Here is a 10,615-nt window from a genome sequence, read left to right as displayed (position 1 = left end):
ATACATGCAAATCAACTAAAAATGTCCCTGTATGATTAATGTGCCTCCGCTGAGCCACATTTATTTGCTTGAGATGCTAGACTAATGTGACACAGCGGAGGCACATTAATCATAGAGACATTTTTAGTTGATTTATGTTTATGTTATGTCCATAACATAAACATAAATTTTTTTCTTGTTCTAAAGCGCCAAGTCACTATTTTTCTTTTCTGTTTTTTTTCTGTAGCAAAATGTGTTTTGTGTATTAAGATTAAGAGTTTTATGAGTACATATATAATTGGTGTTGTATTACATTGGTATCACATATTCAGATAGGGCCTCATCCACGTCAAGCTCTGCTTATGATGACGGTCCCCTGTATTGATTTCTCCTTTGTTATTAGATACAGTAAGCCTTAATATGTTATTTTGATTCATAATTATGCCACTTCAGACTGAATGTTGTTACGCAAATGATTTTTTTTTGTATTGATTTGTATGTATCTGTATCATTTTGTTTTCATTTGCAATTGTATTTGGAGAAAGAAAATGCAGAAATAAACCAAACAAACAAACAAACAAACAAACAATAACGCTCTCTGTAACTGACAGGGAAACAAGTAACTGTGATGTCAGATGTGTTTTTTTATCACATTATACTCCAAACAAATTCACAGCACATTCAAAGTAATATACATGTTTCATATTTCTATTTTTTTCCCCATTTCTAACACAAAATGTCTCGAGAGTGAATTATTTTGAGACGTGAGACCTCCTAGAGAAAGAGTAAAACGCACTGTTGACGGGAGTTGCACCCAACCTCCTTCTACAAATCTCGTCGCCAGCGGGAGTCATTTCGGTCCGTTAAGAGATTTACGCCCGCCATTCAGTTAAATCGTTGCCTCGTAAACGAAAAGACGTGTCTCTGGCGATGAACGGATATCCAAAAATCCGTTAAGCACATACTGTTTGTCGTATATGCTTTCCTAGAAAAACTAACTCGTCATTTTCAGTGCTGGGATTTTCTATCGCGATAACATTTTAGCTTACCACACAAGGATGTGTACAGTCATATTATCTGGTCTATCGTTTCCTAAGTGAAGTTAAAAGAAATAACATATTTCAAAAAAAAAAATGAAGAAAAAAAACCACCCGTACATTGTAAAAATATAATGTAATGGCAATCTGAGCTTTGAAGGAAAAAATCTGAATAATAATCCTCTCATGTCCTGTCCTCCTCTTCCTCCTTCTCCCTTTTCTTCTCTTTCTCATCCTTCTCCTTTCCTTCTTCTACTTTTCCTCCTCCTCTTGTTATTCTTGTGCTTGTTCTTCTTGTTCTTCTCTTCTTCTTCTTCTTCTTCTTCTTCTTCTTCTTCTTCTTCTTCTACTTCTTCTTCTTCTTCTACTTCTTCTTGTCCCCCATTTCTTTGTTCTTTTGTTCTTCCTCCTCCTCTTCCCCTCCTCTTTCTTACACGGAAGAGTTAGTTGATACCGCTCTCTGACTATTACAGGTCTCATGGGGTGACGGAAGAGGGTTCGAATCGCTCACCCGTCGAACAGACTGTGTGTGCAACAGACCACTTCACCCTGCTTCTCGCGCGACAAGTGAAGTAGAATCTTGTCGCCCTACGAGGGGTTGTGACTCTCCCATACACCCGGGACCATCTTCTTAATGTCCTTGCCAATCATCCAAGGGACTGAATGTTCTGCTCCTAAGCGAATGAGTCTCAGCTGATCTCACAGAATACCTGATGCTGAAACCTGGGACCAGTTGTCAATGATGCAGACAGTCTGGATGCCTTATGTGTCTCTAATGAGACTGAACAATGCAGATCGAAAGAAATTCCCAACATACAATCACAGTAAACAAGGTGTCAAGAAACTTGTGTACTCCTTACTTCACTTTTTTTTTCACTTTTTCTACTTCCACTTTGTTTTCTGAAGCTTTGGCACGATTATGTGATAGTTTCGGGTAAGCTCAAATGCAACCACAAGTGCAATATCAACATAGGCACATAACATTATATCCTTCGGCAAATTTCCCTCGAAAAATGGCTTTATTCGTCCGTGTACTCTTGCATTTTGATTTTGTTTTGTTTTAAACATCCTGCATACACTTTATTGGTTATTAATGCATTGACGTCAAGGGTAGGTAGGAATACACACGCACAAGCACACATACTATTGTACATAATATCATCAACTGCTAACAGGAAAACATCCGCAAAGTTTCACTTGGTGCACAGTAAAATATTTATCCATGTTTCATTGAAAACGACAGCAGATATTATCTTTTGACACGTTCAATATTCAAGACTTTGTTGTAGAATATTATAATGTGTTTATATCTTCGTGTGATGACGAATCTCATCAATATGTCGTTAACACTTTCAGAACTGCTATCGTAAAATACTTTTATCGACAGGCTCAGAGTTATTGCAATGTCTCGCAGCATCGTAGCCCATAAAGTGTTCTTGAAATAATTATACTTTAACTCGCTTGCCGGAAAGCGTTTCTCCATTGCAAATTCGCTATACCTATCCTGTTTAGGGCCAATGATGTGTTTGTTTGTGTGTGTGTGTGTGTGTGTGTGTGTGTGTGTGTGTGTGTGTGTGTGTGCGTGTCTGTGTGTCTCTGTGTGTGTATGTGTGTGTGTGTCTGTGTTGGTGTTGTTGTTGCAGATAATTCAAGTGCAAATTGGTGCAACGCAAGCTACAATAAAACACATTTTTCATTGTACGTTGATGTGCATAATCATTAGTAAGGGGTCTTGAAAGTATCATCAGCATTTTGCAACAAAATCGGAGGATCTTAAAACAGTATTCATCAGAAAAAAAAAAACAAGAATTGGAGTCACTGAAAAGATGTGGCCTAGGTAGGCATGATCAGCGATTTTGGTTATAATGCATCCGGTTATTTCTCTTCGTGTTACAAAAGACAATTCTAAATCCAAGCTCCAAAAACTCTGTGGACGATAAAAATCACCAAGTTTGATATAACATCACAAGTATATAGGATTGTCCTGATTTCAGGAGCTCACGTTGGCATTTTCTTATTTCGAGCTTCTCCAACTACAAAAGATGGATCGAAATTGACCACGCTGTCCGATCGCTGGACTCATATTACACCGATCCATGTTATGAAAACATGCAAAACAACAACACTAAAAAGGATCGCATGTGATGCCCACAGATAAAAAAGAGAGACAGACAAAATTTAGGGAGGCAACACAGGATTTCGCTGCTGTAAATAATTTTGAAACCATGAGAATACAAAAAAAAAATCTTGTTTTCCTATTTAGAATTTGCAGTAGGACTATACGTATAAATGTGTACGCTGATATAATATATATATATATATATATATATATATATATATATATATATATATATATATATATATAAAGAGAGAGTTGTAGAGAGAGGGGGGTTCTAATAGATCTGCTTGATTTTGTTCTCAATGGTGACATTTTGACCATACTACACTAAGCAAAAAAAAGAAAAGACAAAAGAAAGCAAACACTTTTTCAAGTTTATATTTCTCATAGATGTTTAGCTAAAATTAATGTATTATGATAAATACCATATAAAAGGTATTCTTAATTTGCTATCAATCTGGTTGGTCAATAAAAAGTAAAATTTCACGCATGAAGGAACATATATGTATTTCTCCTCTAAGGCACAAAAGTAAAAATTGCAAAAATGAACAAGTTGTCATTCATGCGTAAGTACTCTTCCATGTAACAATAAGAACAAAAGACAAATTACACACATTAAGAAACATAAATTAATTTGCAAAAAAAAAATAAACCTATGAACTCTATGATATTCCTTGAAGCCCAAAAGATCAGTAAAGGCTAAAATAGTGGAGGAAAATGAAGAATGTTCTGTCAAATCCAAATTCAAATGAAATAAGAAAAGAAGCAATGCTAACAAAATGGTAGGAATTTAAATTGATTTCTCAATTTAGGAAAATTGTAAATAACATTTGGTTCGTGAATTTCTCTCATACATTCTTAAAGTGTTAGATGAAATAATGAAATAAAGATATTATGTTCATTTAATCATCTTTGTGCCCTTACTCCCTATTTCATATGAGGTTTGAGTTGACAGAAAATGTTCATTTCCTCCTTTATTATCCCACTTTGTTTTCCTTTGAGGTTATGAATGGATAAAGAGAAGGAAAACTTATTTTTACTATTTCATTCATGTCTGTCATTGTGTTTAACTGGTCTTTTGTTATCATTGTCATCTTGAAGGGCATCTGCAAATGAAAGACAACATGTCAATTTTTGCCATTTTTACTTCTGTGCCTTGGAGGACAAAAACAAATGTGTTCACTCATGCGTAAAGTTTTCATTTATATTGACCTAATAGGTTGATAGCCAATTAATTTACCTTTAATATGGTATATAATAGGCCTACATTGATTTTCATCAAACTCTTCTATGAAAAATATGAATTTAAAAAAGTGTTTACTTTCTTTTTTTTGCTGAGTGTACAACACTGCTAAAAATGATGGTCATAATGCTATCTTCACGTGACTAATTGGTAATGCCACAGAAATGCAATCACCTTTGTCTTGATAAGTTGCCAACACGACTAGCACTTATTCCAGCAATATTTCCAACTAGCCGTCGCAGATGTTTTGAATCCGAGGACCTAGAAAACGGGCAACCTTTCCTTGTTATCATCTCAGCAAGTTGCTGAAAAGAATATTAAGAGAAACAAAAAACAAACAAGACAAGACAAAACAAAAACAAAACAAAATCTCACAATCTGAAATTTATTTTTATTTTAGATACAAATACGCTTTTCACTGGTTATATAAAAAAGCCTTCTATGGAGTATCAAATATAGCTTGATATCGATGTCAGAAATACCATGGGAAATCAGTGTTTTTAGACGGTTTCAACTCCGCCTTACTTTTTACCCCATCCCTATCCCAGACAAAAAAAAAAAGCAAGCGAAAAGATCAAGGTAAAAACCGACACTCTTATACACTCACAATGTTACAACGCGGAAACATGATTTGAATGACAACGACCTTGCTATCTCATGCTGATGAAATCGTCATGACTGCATCTTTCTTTTCCCCTTTCTTTTCTTATCTTTTCTTTTTCTTCTTTCTTATTCCTCTCGTAATGCAAGCTGGAGCAGCGTCAGCTATTGCCTAATTACACCGATGAGGACGCTTTTCTACTTTCGTTCGACTCCACTGAGACGGTTGGCCATTGAGCTCTCTCCGTCAGTGCCCTAGATTTTATCTCAAGGGCATGAATAGATTATCAAGAGGGTATTCATACGCGGAAAAAAGGAAGATCTTAATAGCAATGTCTCGGCACACACTCAAGCTTTTTCTCTAATCATATTTCCCTCTTTGACCCTGTGTCCTTTTAATCCAGTTTGTAAGTAGAGGAAGAATACGAACGTGATATGGCCCAGCTTTGTTCGCGATTCCCGCCGCAAGGTCTCAGCAAGGTCGTCGAGTGGTGTTTGTGCTCTCGACGGAGATATTATCTGTATTAGAGATTATACCTTTTTTTAAATCATGACAGATGAATATAACAGTGATAATAAAGTATACTTTGAATAATTATGATGATAATGATATGATTACGTACAAGCATTGTCAGCTCCTACCAAACTTACAATCAACCGCGTAAACGATTTTGAAGCGGTTCCAAATTGGCAACGTTACAGGTTAGGGACGATCTACAAAAGATGTGAACATTCCGGTCTGCGTGGAGAGCACAGATCTCACTCATGTAGACGGACTGTGATGAATAGAACGTACAACCGCGTTTCGGAATAATTCTACCATGGCTATTAGCCTGACACGCGGGCAAATGCAAAACGACCTTGCTGGGATGGTATTTGACACCATTTCCGCGGCATGGACAAGGCGACAAATCATCAGTTCGGCATGTTTATTTTTTGTTTGTTTGTTGTTCTTTTGTGGAGTTTTTTTTTCCTCGTCTACTTGTCAGAAGCACTCAGTCGGAGTGCTCTCTTTTATGGTAGTCCTTGAGCGCTGATAATGCAAGAGGTTGGAGAATTGCTTCGCATTTCAAATCTTTGTGACGTCACCACAAGACGCATTAAAATGACGAGAGGATGCACTCGAAGTGCGACTTTGTCACTTGTTTACTCGATGCTAAGACAGCGCGGTTGAAGCTCGTTGCCTTCCAATAATGGAATTGTAACACACACACAAACACACACGCACACATACATACATACATACATACATACAAGTTATACATAAATACACACTGATTGTCATTGGTATTTCATCATTAACATTCAAATGATACACAGGTAATAATAATAAACTGATATTACTGTAACAAAGTAACATAATACTGTAACAGAGTAAAAACCAACAGGTAATATAAACTGGTATCATTGTAACAAAGTAACACAACTTTGGCCACAGCTAACAAAAAAAAAAATCATATCCTTCCTGTGTGCAACCTTTTTTTCACAAAAATAGAAGCTCTAATTTTATGATATAAACACCTACCATCTCATTTGTCAGGTTGATAACAATTTGAAAAGAAAAAAACATTTGTAAATCGAAACAGAGTGGATTTACCATAAAAAACTGAACAAGTCAACTCCCCAGCCAGCTCTCTCCTTCGGCGGCCTCTCCTAGACCTCTACTCTATACAAATGTTATACGTTTTTCAATCCCCTTCACCCTCTCTTTTTTCCTCCCTTGCGTCTGTCAACCCCACCCCCAGCTTTCTACACACACACACACACACACATACACACTTTTTAAATGATATTCTTATTCGAATTCGTTCAATATCACCAACGTTTTCACTATGAAACGTAACTATGATTTCATGTAGAGTCATACAAACAAAACAGACTTGACAAAAGTCTGCAAATATGTATATTCAAGAGTGTTACAATACACACACTAAAAAACACACCCACACGTACACACATGCACACACACACACATACACACGTACACACATGCACACACACACACACACACACACACACACAAGCTCCTCGAAAATTTTACTGTTTACGAGGACATGGAAAGACAGGTGGCCACGTAACTTTTCGCTTGTCGCGTGTGAACTCTCTGATGCTTGAACTCCGACTGCGATGTTGCTTCTAGTGGTTGAAATAACGGAAGTGAACCACATCCCTCCCAAGTCCTAACATTTTTTTACCAAATCTCTCACAAATTTTTTCCATGTTGGAGCACTGTGCTGCAGTGCATGGTTAAGCAATAGGGGTCGTGAAAAAGAGATCCCATGTTCGAATACTGTCCAGCGCGCATTTCATTTTACAAGATGTTTTGTTATACCGAGGAATATGATTATATTGGCATAGAGATAGCACGGCCCTAACAGAGAAGACTGTTGGCAAATATGACATTACTTATGAAGAAAATAATGCGTGATTATCACTATGATGGCGATTTATTATCATAGTTATAATCATCATTATTTTGTATTATCATTATTGTAATCATTGCCATTACTGTTATTGTCGTTACCAAAGTCATCATCATGATGTTATGTTACCAATTCCCCGTTGAGTCTCAGTAACATTAATGCATCCGTTACACAATAAAGCACTGATGGTTCGAAATGCATGTAGTCGCGAAATGAGATGCGAGGAATGATTTTCTTTTTGTACTACCACCAGATGTCTTGCAAATAAGACAGACTCCTGTTAAAATCCACAACGAACGGGGCAGGCCCTTATGTCGTGTGGAGTTCCAGCATAACTATTTAGTCATACCACATAAACTGGTTGAAATCGTTGAGACGTAGTCTACAGACTTCATACAGTGGCAGTAGGAGCCTACCCTTCAAGCAACTCCTTCCTATTCCTCTTGCCTCCTCCTCCTCTTCTTCTTCCTCCTCCTCCTCCTCCTCTTCCTCCTCCTCCTCCTCCTCTTCCTCTTCCTCCTCCTCCCCCTCCTTAATAAAGCCCTCACCTTTAAAGATAATAATGGTTTATATTTTGTTTTGAAGCAACGAGCCAATGGTGTTGAATTCATCACATGCTGATGATACTGTCTTCCCCTTTTAACTTGAAAACAAGCTTACACTGTCCTTCTTCCGAAACGGGAGCTAAGCTATATGGCATGCATGACATTGTGAAGTGGAATATCATGTATGTAAGTGGTGTGTGGGGTTTGACTCGTCCGGCTACTACCTTGGTGCTAGACTCCATTCGCAGGACAGAAAGTTCAAACAACTACGAGGAGGGGGAAACATTATTCCACACATTGTGCATTGACTCGTAAGTCCCCCTAGAAAGCAAAACAAAATATTGCAAATGTACACGAGGCGCCAAGCTTTTCTCCGCGGCGTGAGACGTTGTTCCTTGCGTAGGTTATTAGGGTTTATGCATGTACACATCATAACAGTGTGTCTCCGGCAGGCTATTAGTGGTAGCGCCGCGTATGCACGCCCGCGCTTGTGAGATATGTACCTTTGATTTCTTTCAAAACATAGCGAGATTGAAATTGATCCCACGTCGAGGGGTATATATAGGGTCTCGGCCCGCCCTCGCGAGGAAATGCGCGGAGTCAACTTCGAAGTCCGAAGCACATTCGTGGATCGATCCGCACGCGTCATGTCACTTTGAGTGGTGGCAATGGACTTCCCTAGAGACAGGTGACAGACCGACGACATGACCCCCCCCCCCGCCCTTTTACTTCCCCTTCTCGCTCTCTTTATCTCTCTATCTCTCTCTCTCTCTCTCTCTATCTATCTATCTATCTATCTATCTGTCTATCTATCTATCCATCCATCCATCTATCTATATTCAGTTATCTATCTATCTTTATCTATCATTCTCTCTGTCTTTCAATATATTTTTCGACCTATCTGTATTTCTATATTCATTCATATATCTCCACACATGTCTGTCTTATACTGAGTAGAAATCGTATAGTCTCTCCCTTTCTTTTCCTGTTTCTACGTCAACAAATTTACCTTCGTGACTGTACCTTTTCCCAATATCTATAACTACATATCCACTCCGCTCTTTATAATTATATCTCTTTCCTTTTCATGCAAATATTTTACCCATCTGTCCATCTAAATCTCTGACTCTATCACCATTTCGCTCTCTCCTTACCAGCAGGACTCAGACAGCTTCATGTTTGTGATTGGTGGAGGGGTGCCTTAAGAAGTAGAAGGTATATTATAGGAGTAGGAGTATCTTTATAGTTTGTGTGTAATGGTGAGACCATGATCTATGGTACATGAAGGCACCAATGTTTGCTAAACTATACGCAATAATAAGGACAGTCGATGTTTCTATTGAACATGCAATGTATTTCACAATATTATCAGTGTATTTAGCTGTATATGAATTATATATATATATATATATATATATATATATATATATATACATAACACTGTATATACATTTATGTGGGTATGTGGATTGTGTCACATCAAGATTAGAGCAATATCATTTTCTTTGATTTTACAAACACAATCATTACATTGTGAAATTGTGGGTGTGTTGACAAACTTTTAGGCGTCATTTGTTGACATCTCGTGCACTCTTAAAAAGAAAAGGGTAAATCAACATTTAAAAGGGGCGAGAAGTGACAGCGTTTTTAAAATGTTGTATTCACCCTTTTATCCAGCAGCTGAATCCAACAGTTAGATGTGCTATAGATACAGCAAGAAAAGGGGTGAATACAACATTTTTAAAACGCTGTCACTCCTCGCCCATTTTAAAACGCTGATTTACCCCTTTCTTTTTAAGAGTGTACAGGCAAACAATCAGCTGTCAATCCCCTTCCACCCACAGGGTGCCTAATGTGCTTCAAAGTTTTGCTGAACGTTTGCTGTGATATTAGCACTGCGTTTTTCTGAAATGAATAACGTAAAGCTTCAATTCCATGAGACAGATATCGTTAAGAGCTTTGTCATTGCTTTCCATGAATATTTCAAAGAAAGGCAAAAAACGCCCCAGAAAATAACCATTGTAAAGGTTCTTTAAGACGTTTATTAACTTCTCACCTTCGATACGAAAAGAGAGAAAAACAAGTTATATTGCTTTGTGTCCTTCAAATCAACAAACTGACACATCATCGTTTACCTTCTGCAGGTCAAACTTTATTGCACTGCAGTAAAACAGTATGCTGTGAAAACATGTGCTTTATATGTTGATGTAGAGGAGTAGATGAATTGGCAGTGACGCTGATGGCGAAATATATCGAGACATGATGATGATTGAGAGTTATACCTTTCGTCGCGGTGTACTTTTGTTTGCTCCCGGTTTATTGCACGAGCCCTCTCATCCTTTACCTTTCCTTTGTCGTCTATCTCTCCTCTCTTCTTTCCATTCTTATCCTTGCCTTCGTCCTCCTTTTCATTCTTCTCCTCCTCGTTTTATTTCTTCCCTTCCTCTTCTTCTTCTTCTTCTTCGTCGTCAAAGCATTCGTCATTTTCTTGTCTTCGTTCTCTTCTTTTTTCACTTTGTCTAATCCCCATCCCCTCCTCCTCGTCCTCCTTCTTACATTCTTCTGCCCTACAAAATTAGTATGTGCACATGAAACAGATGAGATGCCTGGTTTTTGTAGAATGCATTAAGATTTTGAATTACTAAGCCGGACGAAATAACAAAGGACAG

The sequence above is a fragment of the Diadema antillarum genome, unplaced genomic scaffold (genome assembly GCF_040938485.1).
Source record: "Diadema antillarum isolate AM-2024a unplaced genomic scaffold, OU_Dant_1.0 seq00000299_RagTag, whole genome shotgun sequence".
In the NCBI taxonomy this organism is placed as follows: Eukaryota; Metazoa; Echinodermata; class Echinoidea; order Diadematoida; family Diadematidae; genus Diadema; species Diadema antillarum.
This window is presented reverse-complemented; position numbering follows the sequence as displayed.